Genomic DNA, 12,498 nt, shown 5'->3' on the forward strand with positions numbered 1-12,498 from the left:
GTGTAGCAGGGCCTGCTGTACTGCGTCTCTGGCTGGTGCAGAATATATGGCGAAGAATTCCTTAGGAGAAGAAATCAGCGGCCAGAGGGGGGTTCAGGTTTGACAACACGCTTTAATGAAAAGAACCCAGTGGCGGCGAATGCATTTCGGCAACTTAGCCTTCTTCAGCGCCCAGCACTGTAGCGAGTCCTTCACCTCTTTGCTTCATCCTGAGTAAAATACTTGCTTGCACCCAAAGCTCCTCCCCCGCTGCTGTCGGCACACCTGTGAGAGTTTGTGGTTGAATTGTAGAACTACACATCCCAGCATGCACTCCGTCGGCCAGGCTGAGTTGGCGGCGTGGGAGAGTGAGTGAAGACAGTAGGTCTGTGCAAGCTGCAGGTGAGTGGAGAAGGGAGCCTCTTAATCAATTCAAAGTTCACGGTTGCTCCCCTGGGCCCCCTCGTACTGCTACCGCCGTTCCTCTCAGGTTCACAAATGGGTAGGGGCTATCAAATAGAGATAACACGCCCAATTGAGGTCAAATACCTCAATCTGCCCACGTTAGCCTGAGGTTCCTGGCTATCTCCGAAAAAATCGATACCTCGATCACGATAGGGCTGCATGCAGCGGGGAGCCAGCAAGCTTCCGGGACACTTGGTGTAGCAGGGCCTACTGTACTGCGTCTCTGGCTGGCGCAGAATATATGGCGAGAATTCCTTAGGAGAAGGAATCAGCGGCCAGAGGGGGGTTCAGGTTTGACAACACGCTTTAATGAAAAGAACCCAGTGGCGGCGAATGCATTTCGGCAACTTAGCCTTCTTCAGCGCCCAGCAGTGTAGCGAGTCCTTCACCTCTTTGCTTCATCCTGAGTAAAATACTTGCTTGCACCCAAAGCTCCTCCCCGCTGCTGTCGGCACACCTGTGAGAGTTCGTGGTTGAATTGTAGAACTACAGATCCCAGCATGCACTCTATCGGCCAGGCTGAGTTGGCAGCGTGGGAGAGTGAGTGAAGACAGTAGGTCTGTGCAAGCTGCAGGTGAGTGGATAAGGGAGCCTCTTGATCAATTCAAAGTTCAGGGTTGCTCCCCTGGGCCCCGTCGTACTGCTACTGCCGTTCCTCTCAGGTTCACAAATGGGTAGGGGCTATCAAATAGAGATAACACGCCCAATTGAGATCAAATACCTCCATCTGCCCACGTTAGCCTGAGGTTCCTGGCTGTCTCCGGAAAAATCGATACCTCGATCACGATAGCGCTGCATGCAACGTGGAGCCAGTAAGCTTCCGGGACACTTGGTGTAGCAGGGCCTGCTGTACTGCGTCTCTGGCTGGTGCAGAATCTATGGCGGAGAATTTCTTAGGAGAAGAAATCAGCGGCCAGAGGGGGGTTCAGGATTGACAACACGCTTTAATGAAAAGAACCCAGTGGCGACGAATGCATTTCGGCAACTTAGCCTTCTTCAGCGCCCAGCACTGTAGCGAGTCCGTCACCTCTTTGCTTCATCCTGAGTAAAATACTTGCTTGCACCCAAAGCTCCTCCCCCGCTGCTGTCGGCACACCTGTGGGAGTTTGTGGTTGAATTGTAGAACTACACATCCCAGCATGCACTCTGTCGGCCACGCTGAGTTGGCGGCGTGGGAGAGTGAGTGAAGACAGTAGGTCTGTGCAAGCTGCAGGTGAGTGGAGAAGGGAGCCTCTTGATCAATTCAAAGTTCACGGTTGCTCCCCTGGGCCCCCTCGTACTGCTACCGCCGTTCCTCTCAGGTTTACAAATGGGTAGAGGCTATCAAATAGAGATAACACGCCCAATTGAGATCAAATACCTCCATCTGCCCACGTTAGCCTGAGGTTCCTGGCTGTCTCCGGAAAAATCGATACCTCAATCATGATAGCGCTGCATGCAGCGTGGAGCCAGTAAGCTTCCGGGACACTTGGTGTAGCAGGGCCTGCTGTACTGCGTCTCTGGCTGGTGCAGAATCTATGGCGGAGAATTCCTTTGGAGAAGAAATCAGCAGCCAGAGGGGGGTTCAGGATTGACAACACGCTTTAATGAAAAGAACCCAGTGGCGACTAATGCATTTCGGCAACTTAGCCTTCTTCAGCGCCCAGCACTGTAGCGAGTCCTTCACCTCTTTGCTTCATCCTGAGTAAAATACTTGCTTGCACCCAAAGCTCCTCCCCCGCTGCTGACGGCACACCTGTGGGAGTTTGTGGTTGAATTGTAGAACTACACATCCCAGCATGCACTCTGTCGGCCAGGCTGAGTTGGCGGCGTGGGAGAGTGAGTGAAGACAGTAGGTCTGTGCAAGCTGCAGGTTAGTGGAGAAGGGAGCCTCTTGATCAATTCAAAGTTCACGGTTGCTCCCCTGGGCCCCCTCGTACTGCTACCGCCGTTCCTCTCAGGTTCACAAATGGGTAGAGGCTATCAAATAGAGATAACACGCCCAATTGAGATCAAATACCTTCATCTGCCCACGTTAGCCTGAGGTTCCTGGCTGTCTCCGGAAAAATCGATACCTAGATCACGATAGCGCTGCATGCAGCGTGGAGCCACTAAGCTTCTGGGACACTTGGTGTAGCAGGGCCTGCTGTACTGCGTCTCTGGCTGGCGCAGAATATATGGCGAAGAATTCCTTAGGAGAAGAAATCAGCGTTCCTCAACTGCAGACAAATTTCAAAACACTGTGATGTCGCAGTTGAGGAACTGAGGCCCACTGGAGTGTTTGACATTCCTGACAATCTCCTCAGCTGTACAACACCCGCTGGAGGGCTGAAAACAATTCACAATGCAGTACGGATACCAGAATCCTCAGCAAAATAATTCCGCTGTAACCTATTAAAAGGTATTTAAGAAAAGAAAAAAAGGAGTGCATTTTGTTTTGTTGGAGCAGCTGGGGAAGGCCTTTGAGAAAGGAGCTGAGGGCGCTGAAACATGTTAGGTGGAAAACTAACTTGGCAATGCAACTGCTCGCTCCCCTGAATGCAAGGATTTTAAATAATCTGCCTGTGATAGAGTGCATCCCCGATCTCAGGACACACTTTGGTTAAAGTATCTACACGGCGGTCCAGGCCGTGGGGGACAGCACCACCCAAGAAACAGAATGTAGCGCAAGGTGAAGACTGAACTTTTACCTGTTTGCGACATCACAGCGCTTTGAAATTAGTCCGCAGTTGAGGAACTGAGGCCCACTGGAGGGTTTGAAGTTACTGACAATCTCCTCAGCTGCACAACACCCACTGGAGAATTGAAAATAATTCACAATGCACTACGGATACCAGAATCCTCAGCAAAATGATTCAGCTGTAACCTATTAAAAGGTATTTAAGAAAAGAAAAAAAACAAGTGCATTTTGTTTTGTTGGCGCGGCGGGGGAATGCCTTTGAGAAAGGAGCTGAGGGCGCTGAAACATGTTAGGCGGAAAACTAACTCGGCAATACAACTGCTGGTTCCCCTGAATGCAAGGATTTTAAATATTCTGCCTGTGATGGAGTGCGTCCCTGAGCTCGGGACACGCTTTGGTTAAAGTTAATATATATAAGTAGGGGACATTAACCCCCAGATTCATCATTGTCCTGTTTTGCGAGTCCTTAATAGCGATTATTAAGGAATCGCTATTAAAGACTCGCAAAACGGGATTCATGTAGAAATCGCAATATTATTTGCGATTTCTACAGCTTCCTTATTTGCGATTAGCAAATTGCTAATCACAAATAAGGAATGACTCCCCATTCATTCCTATGGGTCTAAAGGCCCATAGGAATGAATGGGGAGTTATTCCTTATTTGCGACTAGCAATTTGCTAATCGCAAATAAGGATGCGATTTCAAGGGTGCCAGGGGTGTCCAAAGGACACCCTGTAGCACCCCTGAAATGAAAATGTAGACTGATGTTGCGCACACTTGTCCAAAGGACATGTGTGTGTGTAACATACAACTTAGAAAAATGCACTAAAGTGCATTTTTCTAAGTTTTCGCTATTTACCACGAAGTCAGACTTCACGGTAAATAGCGGCCAAAATTTGCGATTTCGCAATTCTAAAATGGTTCATGAATTGCATTTAAGGAATCTCAAATAGAGATTCCTTAAATGCAATTCCTCGCAATTAAGCTATTTAGCAATTTGCGATTTTTGCATTTGGGATGATGAATCCCAAATGCAAAAATTGCGCTCGCAAAGGGCCAGATTCTCAAAATCTGGCCCTTTGCGAGCCGATTTTCTGTTGATGAATCTGGCTGTTAGTTGTTAATTTTTAATTTTAGTGTGTTTCCCCGCTGCACTGCACAGGAGTACCAGCGTGTTGCATTTTGGGACTGGTAGTCCTTGTGATTGATACATGCAGGGGTAATCCAGTGCAGGTGAGCCCACCACCACTGAGGAAGGAGGAGCCTATTTCAAGACCTGCAAGTGAGTTTCATGCTTTTGGGACGGTGGCATTTTAGAAAGGCAATCCGCCGAAACCTGTCATGCCTATTTCCCAATAAAGAACTAATGAAGCCCCGCCGTGTCCTTTGCTTTCAACTCTGAAGGGAGGAGAAGTTGTTGTGATTTCAGCGCGTTACCTGTGGCGCGTAGAAAGGACCCTTTCATTTCTGTGGTCACGGACACATGGGAATCCTGTTTGCTTTAGTCGAGGTATCGGACTATTCTGTGACCCGCCACTGGAGCCTCCGAGGTGCGATGAATCGGCTGATTACAGCGGGACAAAAGAGTGTGGAGAAATGCTGTCACTGTACCTGCGCCTCCAGACTTGAAACCTATGGAGGTTGGTGGCTGAAAGTAGGGGACATTTAGTTGTTAATTTTTAATTTTAGTGTGTTTCCCCACTGCACTGCACTGCACCGGAGTACCAGCGTGTTGCATTTTGGGACTGGTAGTCCTTGTGATTGATACATGCAGGGGTAATCCAGTGCAGGTGAGCCCACCACCACTTAGGAAGGAGAAGCCTATTTCAAGACCTGCAAGTGAGTTTCATGCTTTTGGGACTGTGGCATTTGAGAAAGGCAATCCGCCAAAACCGGTCATGCCTGTTTCCCAATAAAGAACTAATGAAGCCCCGCCGTGTCCTTTGCTTTCAACTCTGAAGCGAGGAGAAGTTGTTGTGATTTCAGCGCGTTACCTGTGGCTCGTACAAAGGACCCTTTAATTTCTGTGGTCACGGACACATGGGAATCCTGTTTGCTTTAGTCGAGGTATCGGACTATTCCGTGACCCGCCAGTGGAGCCTCCGAGGTGCCATGAATCGGCTGATTACAGCGGGAAAAAAAAAGAGTGTGGAGAAATGCTGTCACTGTACCTGCGCCTCCAGACTTGTAACCTATGGAGGTTGGTGGCTGAAAGTAGGGGACATTTAGTTGTTAGTTTTTAATGTTAGTGTGTTTCCCCACTGCACTGCACCGGAGTACCAGCGTGTTGCATTTTGGGACTGGTAGTCCTTGTGATTGATACATGCAGTGGTAATCCAGTGCAGGTGAGCCCACTACCACTGAGGAAGGAGGAGCCAATTTCAAGACCTGCAAGTGGGTTTCATGCTTTTGGGACTTTGGCATTTGAGAAAGGTAATCCGCCAAAACCGGTCATGCCTGTTTCCCAATAAACAAGTAATGAAGCCCCGCCGTGTCATTTGCTTTCAACTCTGACGGGAGGAGAAGTTGCTGTGATATGTATATATATATTCACTGAAAAAACCATAGGTTAGAGACCATATATAGTTAGCTGGACATTTTATTGACATAAAACCAATGAAATTCCATATATAGTTAGTTGCACTAACTATATATCGCGCACCCGCAATCCACTGCTGATGATGTCACATATTACATCATTCATGACATGGTCAGTGACATCACTGATGACATCACTGATGACATCTCAAATGACATCACTGATGACATCACTGATGACATCTCAAATGACATCACTGATGACATCATCTAGTGTCTGTGTGTTTTTGTAAAGTTTAAATATGTTTTACATATTGAAGAATGAGTGGATGTATGGAAGACTGAGTGTGTGTGTGGCTGGCTGGGAGGTGTGTGACTCTGTGCATATCAATGTGTACTTGTATCAGTGATTGTATAAGAGAGTAAGTATGTGTTAGTATATGTGTGAAAAAGTATGGTGTTCTGTGTTTAACTGTATAGATGAGGAAATCGAAGTGTGATTGATTCTTCACAGGACTGACTAGGTGTATGAGTGCATATGATAGTGTTGTAATAATGAGTGACTGTATGTATGAGTGATTGTATGGGTGAATGAGTGAATGTGTGTGTAGACGTAGGAATCAGTGAGTGCGTATGTAGTAACTGGTATTGGTGTGTCATGATGTCATCAGTGATGTCATTTGAGATGTCATCAGTGATGTCATTTGAGATGTCATCAGTGATGTCATCAGTGATGTCACTGAAGTATGGTGTTCTGTGTTTAACTGTATAGATGAGGAAATGGAAGTGTGATTGATTCTTTACAGGACTGACTAGGTGTGTGAGTAACTCCATGGATGAGTGGCAGTGTGTGAGTGTCTGCATAGGTGTATGAGTGCATATGATAGTGTTGTAATAATGAGTGACTGTATGTATGAGTGATTGTATGGGTGAATGAGTGAATGTGTGTGTAGACGTAGGAATCAGTGAGTGTGTATGTAGTAACTGGTATTGGTGTGTCATGATGTCATCAGTGATGTCATTTGAGATGTCATCAGTGATGTCATTTGAGATGTCATCAGTGATGTCATCAGTGATGTCACTGACCATGTCATGAATGATGTAATATGTGACATCATCAGCAGTGGATTGCGGGTGCGCGATATATAGTTAGTGCAACTAACTATATATGGAATTTCATTGGTTTTATGTCAATAAAATGTCCAGCTAACTATATATGGTCTCTAACCTATGGTTTTTTCAGTGAATTTTCAAGGTTTTGTAAATGCAAATTCCTAACTATATATGGTCTATAACCTATGGTTTTTTCAGTGAATTTCATTGGTTTTTTAAAAGCTAATATCTATAGCTGTAAAATATATTCTTTATTACGTGACGTATCACGTAGCCACGTGAGACGCCTCATGACGCGTTGCATAACCATGACGTATCGGCTCTGCAGCGCAAACAAAACCCGTAACGTAAGCGTGCCGGAGCACGCTTACAGATATATATATTTTTTTTAACCTTAATTAGACAAAATCCACACGTGCACATATCTTGAGGCCTTGCAAAGGCACATCAAACAAACAATCCCTACAATTTTGCCAAGTTTGCTGGAAATCTATTCCCTTCATTTTTTTTTACTGTTTCTCTTGGTTTTCCCCTTGTTACGCTTACCGGGACGCTACCCGGTACGTGAACCGGACGCTCCAAAAACACAAGATGGCGGACTCCCGTTACGCTGCCGGTTAGCTGCCCGGTTCACGTACCGGGAAGCGCCTCTACCGCGAAAAATTGCGGGGGACTTTAATATCCCCCTCATCAACCCTAGGGGGTCAGGAGGGGTTTACCTTGCCCCCTTTCCTTCATTTCCCCCTTCTTTTTTCACCACATCTTGTCTCTCGAACCTACCGAGAGACAAGATGGCGGCCGCTCCGGACTGTTTACAATGTTGACAGCTACGCTGCCGGTTAGCTGCCCGGTTAGCTGCCCGGTGAGCTGCCCGGTTCGCGTACCGGGACCCGCCTCTACGGCGTAAAATCGCAAAAAAAAAAAAAAATTATTTTTTGCCCCGCGGGGCACACTAATATCCCCCTCATCAATCCTAGGGGGTCAGGAGGGGTCTACCTTGCCCCCTTTCCTTCATTTCCCCATCGTTTTTCACCACATCTTGTCTCTCGATCCTACCGAGAGACAAGATGGCGGCCGCTCCGGACTGTTTAGAATGTTGACAGACACCAGAGAGCCAATCAGCTTCGCTTCGCGAAGTTCCGTTACGCGTCAGGTACGCGAACCGGGGCGCTAACCGGAGCGCTGTCACAGATATATATATTTTTTTAAACGTTAATTTCTCAAAATCCACTGGAGCACATATATTGAGACATAGCAAAGGCACGTCGGGCAAACCATATCTACAATTTTGCCAAGTTTCATGTAAATCTATTCAGCCGTTCGAGCTAAAAGTGAGGCCAACCGCCCTATGGAAAATTGCATGTGAAAAACACGTTTTGGGACCCCCCTTTTTTCTCGGCCCCCCCTTGACAAAACCCCCCCAAATTTTTAGGGGCTGCTCAGAAACAAAATGTTCCATTTTCCTGAAAATTTCAGCCAATTCCGTTCACAAACGCCAAAGTTATTAGACATAGAATTTTCAAAAATCCCATAGAGAAAAAATCCTAACTATATATACCTACTGGCTATCGCCAGTAGGATATATATATATATATATATATATATATATATATATATATATATATATATATATATATATATATATATATATATATATATATATATATATATATATATATATATGTATTTTATTGCTCCAAACGCCACCAGCCTGCTGCACACACGAGCGGGTGCTCTTCGAGGCGGGAGTGTACCCGCCGAAAAATCACTGCTACCAAATTTCTCCACGTTCCATAAGAACAAGAAACAGCACTCTCAGGGGGGGTTATCAGTACCAACAATTCTTTATTGGTCAACCAGCACGGACAAGACGCATTTCGGCGCTTAGCCTTTGTCAATTGCGAAATACGAACGCGCCGCCATTTCTTTTAACTACTTAAATTAGGGAAGTTTATTTTTACTATCTCTACCCCATCACAAACTAGCATGAGTAATGAAATGTATATACTTTCTTTTCATGTTTGAATTATGCATTCAAAGATGGCGATATATTTGCTATTTTTTGTCCTCTCTTTATGTTCATGTCATACATACTGTGACGAAGGTAATGTGGTTAAAAGAAATGGCGGCGCGTTCGTATTTCGCAATTGACAAAGGCTAAGCGCCGAAACGCGTCTTGTCCGTGCTGATTGACCAATAAAGAATTGTGGGTACTGATAACCCCCCCTGAGAGTGCTGTATCTTGTTCTTATGGAACGTGGAGAAATTTGGTAGCAGTGATATATAGATGTATATATATATATATATATATATACTAGCTTACCTGTCGCGCGTTGCTGCGATCTCCGAAGAAAGGAAATTCAAGGAAACTCGTTATGATAACATTCAATTTACATTGTGTCATTTTTATTGAAACGTATTCATTTTAATATGGAAAACATTTCAAAGTGTCGTTTTAATTCTCTTTATTTATTCGAGTGCTTGTGGATACACGATTTTTTGTTTTTCCGTCTTGTGCGTACATCAGTATTCGAAAAATTATGAGGGCCCAGGGAGGCCGATATTTAAATACATTTTGTGCCAGAAACCTTCGCGGGAGTGTACTCAACAACTGGCCAAAGTTTCATGGCGATCGGATGAATGGTGTTTCAATTTTATTTATTTATTTGAGTGCTTGTGGATACACGATTTGTTGTTTTTCTGTCTGGTGTGTACATCAGTATTCGAAAGATTATGAGGGCCCTGGGGGGCCGATATTTAAAAAATGTTATGCCAGAAACCTTTGCGGGAGTGTACTCAACAACTTCCCAAAGTTTCATGGCGATCAAGTGCTTGTGGATACACGATTTGTTGTTTTTCCGTCTTTAACATTTTTTATGCCAGTGACCTTCGTGGGAGTGTACTCAACACTTTCCCAAAGTTTCATGGCGATCGGATGAATGGTGTTTTAATTCTATTTATTTATTCGAGTGTTTGTGGATACAAGATTTGTTGTTTTTCCGTCTGGTGCATACATTAGTATTCGAAAGATTATGAGGGCCCTGGGGGTCCGATATAAAAAAAAAAAAGCCGGAGTGTACTCAACAACTTCCCAAAGTTTCATGGCGATCGAGTGCTTGTGGATACACGATTTGTTGTTTTTCCGTCTGGTGCGTACATCAGTATTCGAGAGATTATGAGGGTCCTGGGGGGGCGATATGTTTTAACAAATTAGGCCAGAAACCTTCGCGGGATTGTACTCAACAACTTCCCAAAGTTTCATGGCAATCGGATGAATGGTGTAGTAATGCCTAAAGGACAAACAGACAGACAGACATATATATATATATATATACATACATATAGGTTTAACTTACCTTAACTACTTAACTTGCAAGTTGAAAGCATGCATGTTAAAGGCATATGCATTGTAAAGCCATGCATGATAAAGGCATATGCGTGATAAAGACATGCATAGTAAATGATGCGTGGTAAAGGCATGTGTTGTAAAACCGTACAAGCCACTATGTCTAGTCACAAGAAGCTGGCGAAGCTCTACGGGCACTAAGGGCAGTGCTTCTGAGTACAGGATGTGGCCTAAGACTGCAAGCTGCACGTAATAGGCCTTGTGTGTATGGTGTATGAGTAATGGTACAGTGCATCGCTTGTAGCATCACTACATGCCCATTGACAAAAAGTACTGTTGAACATGTCTCTTTGATTAGTGGCTTTAACTGCTCCTCACTCATTTCCAATGGTTTCTAATGAGTTTACCTGTTTTCAGCAGAATTAACTGTCATCAAAATGCTCAAGTGTTGTAACTGATCGTTACTTCAACAGTTGGTATTTAGCTTCTGAGGGTTCTTACCCAGTCCTGCGGCCGATTTTTTTGACACCTTCGCCCAAATTCACAAAGGTTTAACGTTGGGTTAGCGTTACTTTTGCAACGCTAACCTGATGCAAACTTATTTGGGTATTAACAAACCAATGCTAATTGGTATTAGCATTGGGATCAGATTCACAAAGGTTTAGTTTGGGGTGGCATTAATTCTGTAACACTAACCCGACGCTAAACTGTAACAAAGTAGATTCTTCTCTGAATGAAGATGAACAGCCAGCGTAGTAGAGTTAGATATAAAGTTTATTAAGCAGAGGTTACAGGAGAGACATTCCAGCCATTCATCAAGTTCCGACTGCAGTTCATTTTTCATAAAAAAACATTCCAATGGAACATACATATGCATAGATTCCAGTGGAATACTCCAAGCTGATATTCTACATAGAAAGAAATAACACAGCATGCATACAAAATAGAAATAGCAGCTACCACACACCGCCCTCTCATATGAAAATAAAAACAAGTCTACCAGGTAACAGACAGGGTTGACCGAATATATAAAAAAAATCCTATAAACAAAAAAAAAAACTTAAAAACCTAATTGAAATAAAGTACATACACATAATAAGGATGAGATTGGCACTGAAAATATAAGCACGGACCTAATGAAGAAATAGAATTAACAGGGTGCACTAGCATGAACATAATTGTCTAAATAGTTCGGAAGCATCACCTTTCTAAAACTCCATCTCACACTCACACATCACTCTCAGCGTCCTTCCACCCATTTTCAGCTTCCTCTGCCCTTTCTTTCACCTTGCCAGTCACTCCATATTCCACCCGTATAACTCTTTTAACATTCCACACCCTGGTATCCATTGTCATAATTACATTCTTGAACAGCTCACAAACCGTATCAGCTCAGAGAATCTTCTACCACTCCCAGGCAATCTGATCCTCACCCAGGGGCAGATTTACAAACACCTCGCGCCACTTTTGCATAATTTTAAAACAAAGGAAAAGTGACGCAAAAGTGGCGCAAGAGGCTTGTAAATCTGCCCCCCAGTTTCTACCCTTCACTTTTGTAACTTTAACCCATTTTCTGTCATCAAACCATCTCTTTCTCGCTCCATTTTCATCTCTTCCCTCTCTTGTACAATCATGCTGTCCACTTTACCCTCACATTTCTTAGTTCTTTTTACATCCGATGAAGTTGACCATTTAGTTTTCATAGCCTTGCATTGTTGTCTTTTCTAAAGTGTAAAAATGTTCGTTCCAAGCACATCCTCTGCCTTTTCAAGAACTTGGCCTGAGGCAAGAGCTTCTAACAACAGCAATAAAAACACATGAATGCACCCTGGGGCTCAGATTTGAAGAGAATTCCAATAATACAATGGCAAGAATCTTTATGGTTCTGTCAGGTTTAGACTTTTCATGCAGTTATAGTTTTGTTATCGATTTGCTTACATCCCGTTTACTTATTAATGTCCCAGGAATTTATTGCACTGTGTGTATCTCATCTCTATAAACCCTGCGGCCTTTCTCACTGCCAAAGCTTTAACTAGGCAGATTGTACATTAGGCTTTGTATTAGAAACATGGCTGTCAATGGCGTGCTCCTTTGTTACAAATGTTGTCAGGAAAGAGGGGCATATTAGCAAGAACTTCGTTAAAATTATCGCAGTTTTAGCAGCAAGAAACTGCGGCTAAAACGGCGATAATGGTCTTGCTAATATGCATTATAGAATTCTAATAGAAGCCCAGGTTAGATGTCCTGCACATCTAACGTGGGCTACTATTCAAATTCTATAACGCATATTATCGCCGTTTTAGCGGCAGCTTCCTGACGCTAAAACTGCGATAATTTTGACGAGGTTCTTGCTAATATGCCCCATTGTTTGTAAGAATACTTACAGACCACTTTACT

The sequence above is a fragment of the Lissotriton helveticus genome, chromosome 9 (genome assembly GCF_964261635.1).
Source record: "Lissotriton helveticus chromosome 9, aLisHel1.1, whole genome shotgun sequence".
Taxonomy (NCBI): Eukaryota; Metazoa; Chordata; class Amphibia; order Caudata; family Salamandridae; genus Lissotriton; species Lissotriton helveticus.